Raw genomic sequence first — 17,500 nt, 5'->3', positions numbered from 1 at the left:
TGCATGTCCGTGTGTGGTTATGAAGCGCGCGTACCTTTTAGAAATGCCTCCTAAGCTTGGATCATCTCGAGCGGGCTTGCTTCTATATGAGGCTTCGTGTGGGATCGTGTGCTTGCTTTCGCGTGCTTGCTTGCTTGCGCGCGGGTTTGTTTGTGTGTTTGTCTGTTACTGTAGTCTAAATCCGCTATCGATTCCGTCAATGTGTGATTGCGGTGACCAGCCTGCAGACGACTCGGCGGGTGCACGAGGGTGGGGGGTGCGAGGAAGGAGGAAGGAGGACCCGGAATGAGAGAGGGAAAGGAAAACTCTGAAAATATCCTGCGAACTCTCTCTCTCTCTCCCTCCCCCCCTCTCTCTTCTTCTCTCTCCTCCTCCCCTCTCTCTCTCATTCTCTCTCCTCCCTCTCCCCTCTTCTCTCATTCACTCTCCCTCCTCCCTCCCCTCTCTCTTCATTCTCTTCCCTCCCTCCCTCCCTTCCTCCATTCTCTCTCCCTCCCTCCCCCCTCTCTCTCATTCCCTCTCTCCTCCGTCCCTCCCCTCTCTCTTTATTCTCTCTCCCTCCCTCCCTCCCCTCTCTCTCTCATTCTCTCTCCCTCCCTCCCCCCTCTCTCTCTCATTCTCTCTCCCTCCCTCCCCCCCCTCTCTCTCTCATTCTCTCTCCCTCCCCTCCCTCCCCTCTCTCTCTCATTCTCTCTCCCTCCCTCCCTCCCCTCTCTCTCTCATTCTCTCTCCCTCCCTCCCTCCCCTCTCTCTCTCATTCTCTCTCCCTCCCTCCCCTCCCCCCTCTCTCTCATTCCCTCTCTCCCTCCGTCCCTCCCCCCTCTCTCTCATTCTCTCTCCCTCCCTCCCTCCCCTCTCTCTCTCATTCTCTCTCCCTCCCTCCCTCCCCTCTCTCTCTCATTCTCTCTCCCTCCCTCCCTCCCCTCTCTCTCTCATTCTCTCTCCCTCCCTCCCTCCCCTCTCTCTCTCATTCTCTCTCCCTCCCTCCCTCCCCCCCTCTCTCTCATTCTCTCTCCTCCCTCCCTCCCCTCTCTCTCTCATTCTCTCTCCCTTCCTCCCTCCCCTCTCTCTTCCTTCTCTCTCTCCCTCCCTCCCCTCTCCTCTCTTCATTCTCTCTCCCTCCTTCTTCCTCTCTCCCTCCTTCTCCTTCCTTCCTTCCTTCCTTCCCTCTCTCCCTCCTTCCTTCCTTCCTTCCCTCTCTCCCTCCTTCCTTCCTTCCTTCCCTCTCTCCTCCTTCCTTCCTTCCCTCCCTATCTCCCTCCTTCCTTCCTTCCCTCTCTCCCTCCTTCCTTCCTTCCTTCCCTCTCCCTCCTCCTTCCTTCCTTCCTTCCCTCTCTCCCTCCTTCCTTCCTTCCTCCCTCTCCTCCTCCTCCCTCTTCCTCCTCCTTCCTTCCTCCTCCCTCCTCTCCCTCCTTCCTCCTTCCTTCCCTCTCTCCCTCCTTCCTTCCTTCCTTCCCTCTCTCCCTCCTTCCTTCCTTCCTTCCCTCTCTCCCTCCCTCCTTCCTCCTTCCCTCTCTCCCTCCTTCCTTCCTTCCTTCCTTCCCTCTTCCCTCCTCCTTCCTTCCCTCTCTCCCTCCTTCCTTCCTTCCTGGCGGTCTACGACTAATATCTGTGAGTGATAAGTTCGGAAACGCGTTTGTGGCGTGGTTACCATGCTTTTTTTTCTTGAATTAAGTTTATTAACCGCGTCGTTGCGTGAATTAATCTAATTATTCATCTACAGAATAATGCTTCTATGGAATTAAAATAGCTTTCAGAACGAGTTTTTTTTTTTAAAAATTAATCTTACCTCCCTTATATTCATTTCCTGATATTAAAAGATGAAAAAAAGAAAGAAAAAAAAAAAAACACGTAACCTTTTTCTATAAATAGTTTCTCCTTTTATCTTTCGAGCTTTTGTCTCATTCGATACCAGAGCCTGTGTATGATGTGTACATGTAGATACACACGCAGATACACACGCAGATACAGACAGACATTCAGAATCTATGGTTTTAAAACAGACCTTTTTGTTTTAGTTTTTTGTCAGTATAGTAAATCCAGTCTTTGTTGGTTTCTGCCTGTGGATGAATGGATGAGTGGATGTCATTTGTTTGGCAATGTTGTCTGGGCAGAAAAAGAAAGAAAAAAAAGCTTTACCGGTATTATTTGCGTGAATATACCATAGTTGCAACATAACTGCTTATGCTCTCTCTAAGCCGTTGAATCCGCTGCTGGAAGACTAATCCATAAAGGGCAAACGGACACGCGCACAGACATGCATACCATTATACATACACACACAAATATATCAAACACACACACACATAAATATATATAATATATATCAATATATATGTGTACATATACACACAAACATAAATATATATCAAATACACACACACACACACACACACACACACACATATATAAACATTGGAAACAGAGATCATGTCAACCCTTCCTTAACAAATACTTTATTTTCTCCTTGTCCGTTTCGTTTCACATGTTCTGCTTCCTTTTCCCTTCTCTCTCTCTCTATTCACGTTCTGTTCCTGCCAGACTTCGTGGATGTGGTTGCTCGAGGCAGTAAGCGAAAGGGGGAGGGGGAGGGGGGAGAGAGAAGCAGAGGAGTTTGCTTTTCTCTCTGTGTTTCGCTCTCTTCCTGTCTCTCTCTGCCTGCCTTCCTGTCTGTTTGTCTCTGTCTGTCTGCCAGTCTGTCTGCTGCCAGTCTGTTTGTCTCTGTCTGTCTGCCAGTCTGTTTGTCTCTGTCTGTCTGCCAGTCTGTCCGTCTCTGTCTGTCTGCCAGTCTGTTCTCTGTCTGTCTGCCAGTCTGTCCGTCTCTGTCTGTCTGCCAGTCTGTCCGTCTCTGTCTGTCTGCCAGTCTGTCCGTCTCTGTCTGTCTGCCAGTCTGTCTACCAGTCTGTCCGTCTCTGTCTGTCTGCCAGTCTGTCCGTCTCTGTGTCTGTTCCCGCAGTCTGTCCGTCTCTGTCTGTCTGCCAGTCTGTCCGTCTCTGTCTGTCTGCCAGTCTGTCGTTTTGCTGTTCAGTCGTGTCTGTCTGCCAGTCTGTCCGTCTCTGTCTGTCTGCCAGTCGTCCGTCTCTGTCTGTCTGCGTCTGTCCGTTCAGTCTGTCTGCCATCTCGTTTTGTTATCCGTCTTCCTGTCTGTCTGCCAGTCTGTCCGTCTCTGTCTGTCTGCCAGTCTGTCCGTCTCTGTCTGTCTCGTTCTACCAATTTCGCTTTTTCTGTCTGTGTCTGTATAGTATATCTATCTGCATATCTATCAATCTGTGTACCTGTGTGTGTCTCTGTTTATCTCTCTCTCCTTCCCTCGTTCCCTCCCTCTCTTCCTCTCTGTGCCTCTCTCCTTCCCTCCCTCCCTTCCTCTCCGTCCCTCCCTCTTCCTCTCTCCTTCCCTCCCTCCCTTCCTTCCTCTCCGTCCCTCCCTCTCCGTACCTCTCTCTCCTCCCCCCCTCCCTCCCTCCCCTCCCCCCCCCCTCTCTCTCTCTCATTTGAGGTCACCGTATTTCCATCTCATCGATTAAGGTTGCATAACGTCACTGAAAAACAAAACAAAAAAAAAAAAAAACAAATTCACTGTCTGAAAAGTCTCTGAACAAATGATTAACCAATAACCTTTTCTTCGCCGATGCATTTCAAAGTTTGTTATGTTCAAGGGGAAAAAAAAAAGTTTAAAGTACAGTCAAAATAAAAAAGATAGAAAGAAATAAGACATATTCTGTTTATAATAGAAAACGTTATACCTAAGGCCGTATCTAATTTCCTTGAATCGTTCAAGATATTTCTAAAAAAAAAAAAAAAAAAAAAAAAAAAAAATAACGAATGCTATTAAAACCGCTTTAATTTGTCTGTTTGTATCGATTTGGTTCCCCGGTCGCGATGCAGAATGGCGCAGTACGTGTCTGTTTGCCAATAGAATTCATTCATTAAGTGGCCATAATTCTTGAATGAGTCCGAGTCATAAAGGTGAATTTCGGTTTTCATTTTTTTTTCAGGATTTTGTGTAAGCGTGGGTTGTGGGTGTGTGTGTGTGTGTGTGTGTGTGTGTGTGTGTGTGTGTGTGTGTGTGTGTGTGTGTATGCGTGTGTTCTTCCGTGCGTGTGTACATGTGCACGTAAACGTAAATAACAGTATACCTTTGTCTACTTATCTATCATCACTACAAATTATCTATCACCAAAATCATACAAAACACTATCTCTACTGTTACGAAAGAAAGAAAAAGAAAAAAAAACAAAAAAAAAACATTCATGCACATAACTGATGTACGATAATTTCCAGTAAATAATACTACATTTAGACCCGCCGTAAAAAAAATCTAACCAGCTTTCATGTCACTGGACGAAATAAAATAAAAATTTTAATTCTTAATTTCCTGATGATATATGATGACCCTCATTATCGATAATTACTGTACCCTGGCTATCAAAGAGACGAAATAAAATCCAAAGACGCTGACAGAGAGCTGGGTGGTTGTCCTTCGCGAGTTTTAGTTTCTCCTTTTTCTTCTCTTCTCTTTCTTTCTCTCTCTCTCTCTCTCTTTCTTTCTTTCTTTCTCTCTCTCTCTCTTTCTCTCTTTCTTTTCTCTTTCTTTCTTTCTCTCTCTTTCTCTCTTTCTTTCTTTCTTTCTTTCTCTCTCTCTCTCTCTCTCTCTCTTTTCAGCTGCAAAATGTGTGTTGCATGAAGTTTTGTGCGCGTGTGAAATATAAAAAGAGAGAGAGAGAGAGAGAAAGATGAGGGAAAGGAGGGAAAGGATAAGGGACAGAGAGAAAAGAATGATAAGATTGAGAGAGAAGAAAAGGAGGGGAAAGAGATAAGGGGGTGTATGGGGGAGGAAGGAAAAGAGGAAAGGAGAGAGAGAGAGAAAGGGGGGGGAGAGGGGGGGAGGAGAGGGAGAGAGAGAGAGAGAGAGGGGGGGAAGAGGGAGAGGGGGGGAGAGGGGGAGAGGAGGGAGGGAGAGCGCGAGTGAGAGACAGACAGATAGAAAGAGTGAGAGAGAAAAGGAGAGCGCGTGAGAGACAAACAGACAGACAAACAGACCTCAGACAGAAGCACGGACAGCGACCCATCGACCTGAGGCAAACGAAGGCGGCATCGACGGACCATCAAGCTAATCTCCACGCTCGGTCTGCCCATCCCACGCTAATGCGTCTTTTTCCCCTTTTCCAAATTTAGCTTTCGATTTGAGTGGTTTTTTTTTTTTAGAATTCGCAATAAAAATATACCAGAATCTATCACTATCCTTAGCCTTCGGTTTCTTTTATGTTTGTCAATTTTGCGAAAAAAGGATAGGCAAAAATGGCGATGCATTTTTTTTTTTTTTTTAACAGACGGAAATAAGTCCTTTTTTATTACTTTTCCTTTTTTATTACTTTTCCTTTTTTATTACTTTTCCTTTTTTATTACTTTTCCTTTTGTTATTACTTTTCCTTTTTTATTACTTTTCCTCTTTATTTCTTTTCCTCTTTCTTATGACTTTTCCTTTGTTATTACTTTTCCTCTTATTTCTTTTCCTCTCTCTCATCATTATTTCTTATTGAAAAATGTTCTTTTCTTTTTCCTTTCACTTACTCCTGCAACGCCGCTTCTGTGGCATGACAACTGGCGCCTGTGCTCGTGTGGAAGCGAATCCCAGAATATCGAAATATCTGCAGTTCTGGGAGAGGTTAAAGAAATTAAATAAAAAAGAGAAAAAAAAAGAGAGAAAAGAGGAAAAGATGAAAGAAGGGAAATATAGATAGATAAATAGATAGATAGATATACAGATATATAGATAGATAGATAAATAGATAGATCAGTGACTAAAAAACACTGGGATAGAGATGAATGACAAAAGAGGTAGATGAGTAAATAAAAAAAATAAAACAATTCCAATAGAAAACAAAAAAAATAAAGAAAATATACATAAACAGAGACATGAGAATAATAAAAAAAAAAAACGTTACAGATGAACAAACAAACGGATAAATAAACAACCAAATGAGCAAACGAATGAAGAGATAAACGTGAAAATAAATCATTCAATAAAATCATCACAACAACAATTAAAGATTTTAACGAAAGCTTTCTTAAACAATCGTCCAGCGGGATCTTTCTTGCACGCGCGGCTCACAAAATCCTTTCAGATTTAGGCCTACCTTTCATATACATATTTTTTCTTTCTTCTTTATTTTTTTTTTTCCTGATATCGTAATGCCGTTATCCAACCTCCTCGTGGGCGTTCCCTTGTAGGAGTGGGCGTGGTCTAGGACTTGAGAGTGATTTAATTAGAGTGTGAAAAAGGCAGTCGATTAGTCGTTCCCATTAACAATGCTTTTAGCGATGAATTGGAATTACTGATATAATCATTGTCTTTTATAATTTATCACTGGTTAGTTAATTACTCTTATTACTACTATGATTAATATTATCATTATCATTATCATTATTATCATTATTACCTTTATTGTTATTATCGTTGTTGTTATCGTTGTTGTTATTGTCGTTGTTATTATTGTTGTTATTATTGTTGTTATTATTATTATTATTATTGTTGTTATTATTGTTGTTGTTATTATTATTACTGTTGTTGCTATTACTGTTGTTGCTATTACTGTTGTTGTTATTACTGTTGTTATTATTACTGTTATTATTATTGTTATTATTACTGTTATTATTACTGTTGTTATTATTACTGTTATTATTATTGTTGTTATTATTACTGTTATTATTATTATTATCATTGTTATTACTGTTGTTATTTTTATTGTTATTATTATCATTAGTTATTATCATTGTTATTATTATTATTATTATTATTATTATTATTATTATTATTATCATCATCATCGTTATGATTATTAGTTATTATTATCATCGTTATGATTATTAGTTATTATTATTATTATTATTACTGTTATTATAATAAAAAGTTATATAACAATAATAATAATTCTCCTCTCCATCATCTCATCAATTGTTATCATCAACTTTATCATTACTCATTATTACTATCATAATACAATATATTAACTCAAAATTAAGCATCAAGATAGCATATACAACATTAAAGATATGTGATATTACAGTACATGAACAAACGTCAATTTGGTACAAAAAAGGAGGCTAGGACACTTCAAAATGTCCCTTACGCCCTTGTTATACTGATAATGAATAATATATTAAAAGGAATTAAACTTATTATCGATAAACTGAATAAGTTATTAATAATCTAGGTTGTGTTATTGTTATTATCCGTAATTACCCATCAGTTAATAACGCTATTAGATGGAAGCAATTTATTATTCAAAAGGCGCTTAATATGAACTTGTATTAATTTTAAAAAGTGACATTATTTGATTTTAAAACTGACCAAAATGCAAGATCTCAATTATGTGAAAATTCAGCTTGGAAAGTCGTGCGCACGGGAAGCGCCGTTGCTCATTTGTTATTCGTCTATGGAGGGCGGCCCACGTTCGCATCCCTCAACAGTAATGAATACATTCTTTTATATCGCTTAATTCTCTCCACAATTATGCCATATTACTCGATTAAGACTATGAATATCTTTTCGCCCGAGTATCTTCATTTTCCAAACATGCTTAAGGAAATAATACTTGAATTTGGAGAAAAAAATTTCCGATAATTTCCAAGTTCATTTAAAATTTGGTTCAAGTGTCATTATTCGGACAATATTGTTCACCAAGACAAACTTTTCCGGCTATATTTCTAACAAAACAAAATGAAAACTAAAGGCATATCCTAAAAACAAATAAATAAATAAACAATATTGACAGTAAGTAATGTTTGCTATACAATTTCAATAACGCCAGAATTTCGTTTTACAAGCCACAGAATTTCCTATGTACTTTTTTTTTATTATGCATGTAACTTTTCTCGTTTATCCATGCCCCTTTTATCTTTCAAAATGTCGAAAATGTCTATATCTGTCGTATGTTATTCGCATGCCTGACTTCGCATATATATATTCAGTCTGTCAAGGAATCTCTGGAGAAAACCTCCGTTATCAAGAGATTGCTTCTCTCCCCCATTTCTCCTTCTCCTCTTCCGCTCTCCACTCCTCCTCTATTTTCCTTTCTCTCCCTCGGTCTCTCCTCTCCCCTCTCTCTCTCCACTCTTCCTCCTATATTCTCCTTTCACTATTTATATCCCCCCCATTTCCCTTCTCCCCCCCCTCTCTCTCTCAACTCTTCCTCCTCTATTCTCCTTTCACTTTCTCCCCCCCCCCCCCCCCACACACGTATTCTTCACCTTCGCATCCTCTTCCTTTCTACCATTCCTTCTCCTCTTCCTTCCTCCCATTCTCTGTTCTCTTCCTTACAACTCCTCCTATTTGCATGTCCTTCCTTCACATCCTCCACTCCTTCTCCCTCTCTCTCTCCTTCTTCCTCCCCCTCCCTCCCCTCGCATCCCCCCCCCCCTTCCCGCGGCGTGTGTTGCAGCCGAGCCAACTAGACAACTGGGGGAAGGGGGGAGGGGAAGGGGGAAGGGAGGAAGGCGGGAAGGAGGAGGAGGAGGAGGAGGAGGGGGAAGGGGGGTGAGGGGAGAGGAAGAGGAGGAGGAGGAGGAGGAAGAGGAGGAGGAAAGGGGGAGAAAGGCAGAAAGGAGGAGGAGGAGGAGAAGGGGAGTAGGGGAGAGGAGGAGGAGGAAGGGGAAGGGGGTATGAGGGGAAGAGGAAGGGTAAGGGGAGAGGAGGAGGAGGAGAAGTAGGAGGAGAAGGAGGAGAAGGGGAGAGGAGGAGGAGGAATAGGAGGAAAAGGGGAGAGGAGGAGGAGGAGGAGGAGAAGGAGGAGGATGAGGAGAAGGGGAGAGGAGGAGGAGGAGGAGGAGGAGGAAGAAGAAGAGAAGGGGAGAGGAGGAGGAGGAGGAGGAAGAGAAGGGGAGAGGAGGAGGAAGAAGAAGAGAAGGGGAGAGGAGGAGGAGGAGGAGGAGGAGAAGGGGAGAGGAGGAGGAGGGGGAAAGGGGTGAGAGGGGAAGAGAAGGGGGAAGGGGAGAGGAGGGCAGGAAGGAGGAAGAGGGGGAAGGTGGGTGAGAGGAGAGGAGGGGGAGGGGGAGGAGGAGGGGGAGGGGGAGGAGGGGGAGGAGGAGGAGGAGGAGGAGGAGGAGGAGGAGGAGGAGGAGGCGGGGTGAGGGGGGATAGCTCGAAGCCAGACAACAGCTCAGGACGTCTTCCCGGCGGGCGCGGGGAACACCCCGGCGACCTTGCGAAGGACGTGACCGGAGCGTGACGGCGAGAATGCGGTGTGTATGACCTCGTTACCTCTTGACCTTTTCCTCTTGTGGGAGTGTTTTTTTCTTATGTTTTTTTTTTGTGTGTGTTTGACTGGTGTTTTTTTTCCCGTATGGTCTCTCTTTTTCCCCATTCTCTCTCTTTCTAATCCATCTTTCTTTCACTCTCTCTCTCTCTCTCTTTCCCCCTTCTCCCCATACCCCCCTCTCCTTCCGTATCTCCCCCCCCCCGTCTTTCTCTCCCCCCCTCCACCCCTTTAATCCCCCACCTTCTCCCTCTCTCTCACCCTTCTCCTCTATTTCAATTCCCTCTTTCGTCCATATCTCTCCTATAATCAGAGGCCGAGGAAGCCCCACAGTATAACAGAGAAGCCCTGAGAAGTCGTGATAGCCTACATGTTGCAAATGTTGCACGAATCAGCGGCTGTGAATGTGTTGCAAATGCCATAGCTTCGTCACTGTCTGTGTCTTGCGAGAATCTTGCTTGTCTTTCGTCTTGGCGTTGAAGTCGTTTGCTTTTTTGTTTGTTTGTTTGTTTTTAAGTACTCGAGGAACTGCTGTGTTTATTGAAATTAATCGATTGGTTTATGCTAGTTATGGAGTTCACTTTTTATCTGTTAATTTATCGAACACGTTACTCATTTATTTACTTCTCGCTTTATTTATATATTCAATCAATGTGTTACTTATACATTTTGCGTTTCATTGATTTAATCCTTTTATAGTCTTGGCTGAAATGGACTGCAGTAAGACATCGAGAAAATGAATATGATAAGCCGATTTTCTTTTCAAAATTCCATTTACAAACAGAAGCTAAAATCAACCATTCCCCTAATGCCATCTTTACCAATATATCGAACGTTATACACTTCAAAAGCGACGAAAAAAACAACATATTTACAAGAGAAACCTATTCCATTAGCGCGTGCCGTATCCCGCTAGCATTAGCGAAAATCCCATTCGGTATAAAAGGGCTCCGCTAACATTTAGCAAAATCCGCTCGTTTCGCTTTGGGTACTTTCCTCGGAGGCTGGGAGAAGGTACGTAATGATAATGCTAAGGACGATTAGGGAATCTTGTTTTTCCCCCAATTAATTCGCTTGCTTTTTGGAGGGCAGTATTCCTGGTAAATTCAGCATCGGTTTCAGAAACACATTAAGCACATCGCCTCAAACAAATTCAGTCGTAATGTAGTAATAAAGGCAAATGGAATCACGGTGTCTAAATTGATAATGAATAGCAAATATAATTAAAGTGATAGTGATCACATTAGTGAAAATGGTCATATCGCAAGGGATTTCACTTGGATAATTATAGCAACTATGATGAAATGCGAAATTGATATCGATTTAAAGGAGAAAATACATATCAGCAGTAAGAAAGCTATGGTAACATCCACTGTAATAACTACTGAAGAAAATCGTAACAATTGTTTTAATCCATCTTTCTATCTACACACACACACACACACACACACACACACACGTGTATATATAAATTTAAATATATATAAATATATATAAATATATATATTTATATATATATAGACACACACAATGTATATCATATAATATATATATTTATATATATTAATGTATGTATATATATATGTGTGTGTGAATCTATATATAATATATATACACACATATATATGTATATAAACGTGTATATATATGGATATATATGTATATATGTATGAATAAATATATGTATATATAAATATATTAAATATCATGAACATATCCCTATATGAATATAACACAGCACAGGGTTATGAAGCGAGAGTCGAGAGAAATTCAGCGAGCATCGATTGCTGTATTTATGGCGTGATAAAGTAGTCTTTGTTATTCTCAGAAGCCAGAGGAATGCAGTCTGGCTCGAGTGTCAGTGTCCTGTGAACAGTGAAGCCACCAACAGTGTATCGTGAAAAGTGACGAGACCGTGTTATGTGAACCGAGGGATTCCGTCATCTGAATTGTACAAAGGGACGAATATGCAAATCAGTTTAAGTGTATATAAAAAGAACGACGTGTTTATTTGCTGTGTTTCCAGTACGTCCTTCCGAGGTCGGGCCTGAAATCTGCACCAGACTGAAGCTAGGTCATAGGTCGTGTCCCCCAGACCATTATAATCCAACGCTATAATTACCAGGCAATGTCAGACTCGACCACACCACGTGGCTCTGCCCCGCCATAAGAAAATGGACGATTTTTTATACAGTCTAATGCAAGAAAACAACAACTCCGGTGTCTGAGTCGACTGTTTCTCCTCCTCGCTCGCACCCTTCGACCTCGGGTACAGTGTTGCAATTACGAGATAACAGTTGCTAATATGAGGTTTCCGCCCATTTTCCTAAAAGGACGACCTCATACTATAGGTAAGTACTTTTGTGCCTCCGATGTTCCTTTGTTGCAGGAATAGTTGTTCGTGTATTTATTCTTCTTAAGTTCTTTTCTTCGTATTATTAACGTTATTTTTTATCAATTGCAATGGTCTGCTTTATCTTAATATGTTTAAATATGTCGATATCATTTCCATTTTCGTTCCATGTTTTAAATCAACCAAACTGTAAAGCAATAAGAATAGAGAACGTATGTACATAGTCTAGAGTTCACGTTGCTAGTAAATACACTTAGTGTTTTGATCCATTTAATCACTTGCATTTTATTAGCTAATGAAAAAAAACTAAATACAGCAATATAGCTCTTTATCAATTTAGTTTCAAAACTCTGATTAAACCCGCTTATAAGTACTGGTTCCGTTCTAAACTTTAAATATCAAATCAGAAAAAACAAGAAAATTAATATGAAGACCATGAGAACGGCTGAATCAATCACGCAAAGTCCTCGTATCCCAGCACCCAATTTATCGAAAAAAGTTATACTACACGAAGCCGAGTAATGTAAAACTAAAGTGTTATTTCATAAGCTACGTTGCAGATAGTACTTTAAAAACTGCGAACAGTAACCGTAGATTTTATATTACGCCTTCCTGACCACCCTCGGCACCGATAATGATGTTGCTGATTAAAGGGAAAACGAGGCTTGAACACTTACTAAATTGAATTTGATAGCGTGCAACGTTCGGGGTAATCGTTAGCAAATACCCAGAATATTGCCGTATATCGAAGATGTCGCGGGCCATAAGAGAAATTCATGTCGGCCAAACAGCCAGGGAATGGAAAAGGCTGTCGGGTTGGGCCTGAGTTACTTGCAAGGCGGGAGAGTGCTGGGTAGACAATTCTAATAAGGATCGACAAAATATTGATTGGAATGTACACGTGTGTGTGTGTTTGTGTGTATATATACATACACACATATATATGTGCATATATGTACACATATATATACATATATATATTATATATATTATATATATTATATATATATATATATATATATATATATATATATATATACACGAGGGGTTTCAAAAATCCGTAACTAAAAATCATATGGAAGGATTTTGAACTCAGTGCAGCCAAACATTTTTTTTGTACCAACGTGTTATAACGTGTTCAAACATGAACCCTTAAATGTAGGTAATAACGCATCGCCGTCAGTTGGAAGTCAGGCGCCATTCAAGCAACATGGAATCCACCAAAATCGAGGCTAGGACAAACATTAAATTCAAGGTGAAACTCGGTTGGGAGAAACAGTGACAGTCTGGAACAAGTTTGTGGTGACAATGCCCCGAAGAAATCAACAACCTACAAATGAATAAGTTGGTTCAGTGGTGGAAGAAACGAAATTGAAGATGAACCCCGCAGTGGCAAGCCATCAACGTCAGTTTCTGAGGAAAACATTGATGCTGATGCTGTTCGCGACATGATTGAAAAGGACAGACGAATAACTGAATCAGTAGCAGACACACTCAGCATCTCTGCGGGTTCTGTACACACAATGCTGGTGAAGAGTTTGGAGATAAGCAAGCTTTCCGCTCGATGGGTCCCTAAGTTGTTGCGCCCAGATCAGCAGCAAACAAGGGTAGATCTTTCAATGGAAATTTTGAACAAGTGGGATGAGGACTCTGAAGCTTTTCTGCAGAGAATTGTGACAGGGGATGAGACATGCCTCTACCAGTACGATCCCGAGGACCAAATTCAATCAAAGCAGTGGCTGCCCAAGGATGGAAATGGATCATCCAAAGCAAAATCTGAGCGTCCAAGAGGAAAGGTCATGGTCACTGTCTTCTGGGATGCAGAGGGGATTTTTCTTCGAGAGCAAGAAAACAAATACATCTGATTATTTTGAGTGCTGTCAAAAAATATCAGAAAAACGCCCTGGAAAGCTGCATCAACGCGTTCTCTTCCACCACGACAATGCACCCGCTCACGGCGCTCGGGAGACAAGAGCTGTGCTACATGGATGGCAAATCCTTCGACATCCACCTCAAAGCCCCGATTTAGCCCCATCCGACTTCTTTTTCTTTCCAAACTTAAAAAGCATTGAAAGGTACCAATTTTCCGTCGGTTGAAGATGTAAAAAGAGCTGCTCTGACATGGTTCGGATCACATGACCTCCAACTGGCGGCGATGCGTTAATACCTGCATTTAAGGGTTTATGTTTGAACACGTTATAACACGTTGGTACAAGAATATTCAAGCGCACTGAAGTCAAAATCCTTCCATATGACTTTTAGTTACGGATTTTTTCCACGATTTTTTTTGAGCCGCCTGGTATATATGCATACGTGCATGTAAATATGTATATACATATATATATGCATATGGATGTGTGTGTATACATGTGTGTGTGTTAGTGTGTGCGTAAATATATGTGTATGTGCGTGCGTGGATGTATAAATGTGTATATATATGTATGCAGTGTATATATATATATATATATATATATATATATATATGTATGTGTGAATATTTATATGAATATGTACATAACTATTTTATGCATACACATATGAATATATATCTATTTTATACATATATACATAAGTATACATATATGCATTTATACATACATGTACATGTGTGTACACACACACAAATCTATATATATATATTTATACATACATATATATACATGTGTATGTATATATATATATATATATATATGTATATATATTAATACTCATGTGTATATATACATATATATATATATGTATATCTATTGATATATATATAATATATATATATATATATATATATATATATATATATATACTGATTTATATGTAAATATATTGATTTAGGTAAACATATTGCTTTATGTAAATATATTGCTTTATGTAAATATATTGATTTATATGTATATAGATTAATATATATGTATATAAATTAATATGTATATGAATTCATATATATACATATATATATAATACAATTACATTATATATATATTATATATTCACACATATTTATGCATAAATATATATTAATTTATACATATAATGTATAACTATATATGTATGTATAGATAAACAACTATATATATAAAGGTTTGTATGAATATAGATACATATGCAAACACACATATATATATATATATTTATATATACATATATATATGTATGTATATATATACACATATGTATAATTATTCATATATGTATATACATATATACACATACATATATATTTATACATTATAGGCCTATATATACACATACATACATATATATGTATGTATATGTATATATATATACACATCATATACTTACACACATACAAATATATTATGGGCTAATATAAATGTGAAATCTCAACTTTCTGGAACGCGTCTAAAGAAAATTAAAAACCTTTTAATGGTACATATATTCTGAAGAGCACGTATCCCTTATCTTTGAAAAAAGCTGGAATCTCAGAGCTGTATCATAGTGTTTACATACGGACGCCGAAAGCAGGATCTTGTATTCAGTCCACGGATTCGAACACCCTCGGTCGCCGAAAAACAGACTCTCGTATTCACTCCGCGTATTCGGACACCGGTATCATTATTTTTTTGAGAATTAATGTGAATTTTAATAGGCCTAGAATCATCTTTTTTATATTTGGAATGTTATGTTTACAGTTAATCTTGACTAAGGAAGTCGATACATTATCTTAGTTGTCGGTCTTCAACTTACTTATACTCATATGAACTTAAACATACGCCGTATATGTGCGCGTGCGCGTGTTTGTGTAATTACGTGTGTGTGGACGTGCGTGTGTGTGTGGACGTGCGTGTGGACGTGTGTGTGGACGTGTGTGTCTGCGTGGATGCGTGCGTCTGTGTGGATGTATGTGTAGATATGAACTACGATCATTGTTTACAAATAGGCGCATGACTCTCGGCAAAACCACCCAACATCTCAAAACACGTAACTTAAAGCATTTGGGTATTTCCGACCGAAATGGCATCCTAATGACCAAACTATCCTTTTCGGCAATCAGGAATCACGCACATCACAGAAGTCACACCATACATCGCAAAACAAACACTCACTCACACGCAGAAGGACATCCTCACACGAGCGCGAGCACACACACACACACACACACACACACACACACACACACACACACACACACACACACACACACACACACACACACACATACACACACACACACACACACACTCATTCTCACTCACGCACTCACTATCACGCACTCACTCACACACACTCTTATTCTCACACGCACCCAAGCGCACTCACTCTTCTCAGTCTAGGCAAGCACATTCCGTAATTCCAGCAGCTCTTCATTATGGAAAAGCACACTGACAGCTAAACATAAACCAACACTTGACAACAATGAAAGCTCAACAACCACTTTTTGCTTTTTTTCTCTCTCTCTCAATCATAAACCATCGGTCGTGTCTTGTGCTCGACTGCTTGTTTTTCTTCATTGTGTTTCGTTTTGTTTTGAATTTCCGCTTTTTATTCGTATTTATGTCAGCTTTCGCTTCTTTCGTATTAGTCAAGTTTATTTCATGGTAATTTTTAGTTTTGTGAAGAATTTTTTTTGTTATACTAAATTCAGTGTGCTTCCCGCGCAATGAAGTTATCATAACGATAAATAGATAAAGAAGAAAAAACGAAAAAGAAAGAAAGATTATACATTTGTATGTATGCATGTATAAATACATGTACGTATGCATGTATGGATGCATTCAACCATGTATCCATTTATGTATGCAAGTACGTATCCATGTACGTATGCATGCAGGTATGTATAAAAGTATGCATGTATGTAGGCATGTATAAAAGTATGCATGTATGTATGCATGTATAAAAGTATGCATGTATGTATGCATGTATAAAAATATGCATGTATAAAAGTATGCATGTATGTATGCATGTATAAAAGTATGCATGTATAAAAGTATGCATGTATAAAATTTTGTATGCATGTATGTATGCATGTATGAAAGTATGCATGTATGTATGCATGTATAAAAGTATGCATGTATATATGCACACATGCATGTATATATGCACGTATGCATGTATGTATACTTGCAAATATATATGCATGTGTGCATTTATGCATGTGTATTTATGCATGTATGCATGTATGTACGTATAAGTGGACGCACGTGACCCATCGGAAGGGCAGATACGAATATCGAGAATCGACATCACAGACCTGGGATGCCTTGGCCCACGAGCCGACCTGACGACGGAATTCTTTGATCCCAAACATTAACTCTTGAAATAAATGAGGACGAATCTTGCATTGGCACGCGGATGTACGTGTTTATTTCGGTGACAAATCAGGTAGATATCGACGGCTTATTGTTAAAATACATAACACGAGTATATGTAAATGAGTGGGGAAAATAGATCAATTTTCGCATTCCTGAAAATAATAATAATAATAATGACACGATAATTTGGTTCTTTCAGAATAGAAAGATAATTCAAAATTCTTACCTTAGATCTACCGGGAATAACGATGCACGAAAATAGGCCTTGAAAAAAAAAAAAAAAACGAAACAAAGAATGTCTCACTTTGCTCACACGAAAAGAAAAGAAAAAAAATAAGTCTGGGGAAAAGACACCGCAAAACACAGATTCACAGAGAGAGAGACGCTTCTCTCTACCGATTTTCCTCCGTAGCACACACACACCTTACACTCGCAGTTTGAAATATAGACTGTAATGTAAAGGTGTTCGTTGCCCTGTGTTCCTCCAGACCGCCACCTCCACAGTTGCTCTCTGGTTAATGCGCGCTACCTGCCCCTTTCCACTTATTTTTTCGTCCGTTTCCCTCCCCACTGGAAAGCATTGACACGTTTCTTTAGGGTCATTGCTTTTTGAATAGACGAATGAC

At 39.8% G+C, this 17,500-nt stretch overlaps 1 protein-coding gene across 1 annotated transcript in view; it reads right to left on the bottom strand.

Moving 5' to 3' along the window:
* The window catches only part of LOC125047965 (glycerophosphocholine cholinephosphodiesterase ENPP6-like), an 88,068-nt gene extending 70,675 nt beyond the window's left edge, over positions 1–17,393 (bottom strand). The window contains exon 1 of the mRNA XM_047646520.1: positions 17,101–17,393. The gene's annotated coding sequence lies outside the window, so the exon portion shown is untranslated. The remainder of the gene's footprint in view (positions 1–17,100) is intronic.
* Positions 17,394–17,500: the final 107 nt, after the last annotated feature.

This window comes from Penaeus chinensis, chromosome 4 (genome assembly GCF_019202785.1).
Source record: "Penaeus chinensis breed Huanghai No. 1 chromosome 4, ASM1920278v2, whole genome shotgun sequence".
NCBI classification, from domain to species: domain Eukaryota; kingdom Metazoa; phylum Arthropoda; class Malacostraca; order Decapoda; family Penaeidae; genus Penaeus; species Penaeus chinensis.
The sequence above is the reverse complement of the archived record's forward strand: the minus strand, read 5'-3'. Positions and strand labels throughout refer to the sequence as shown.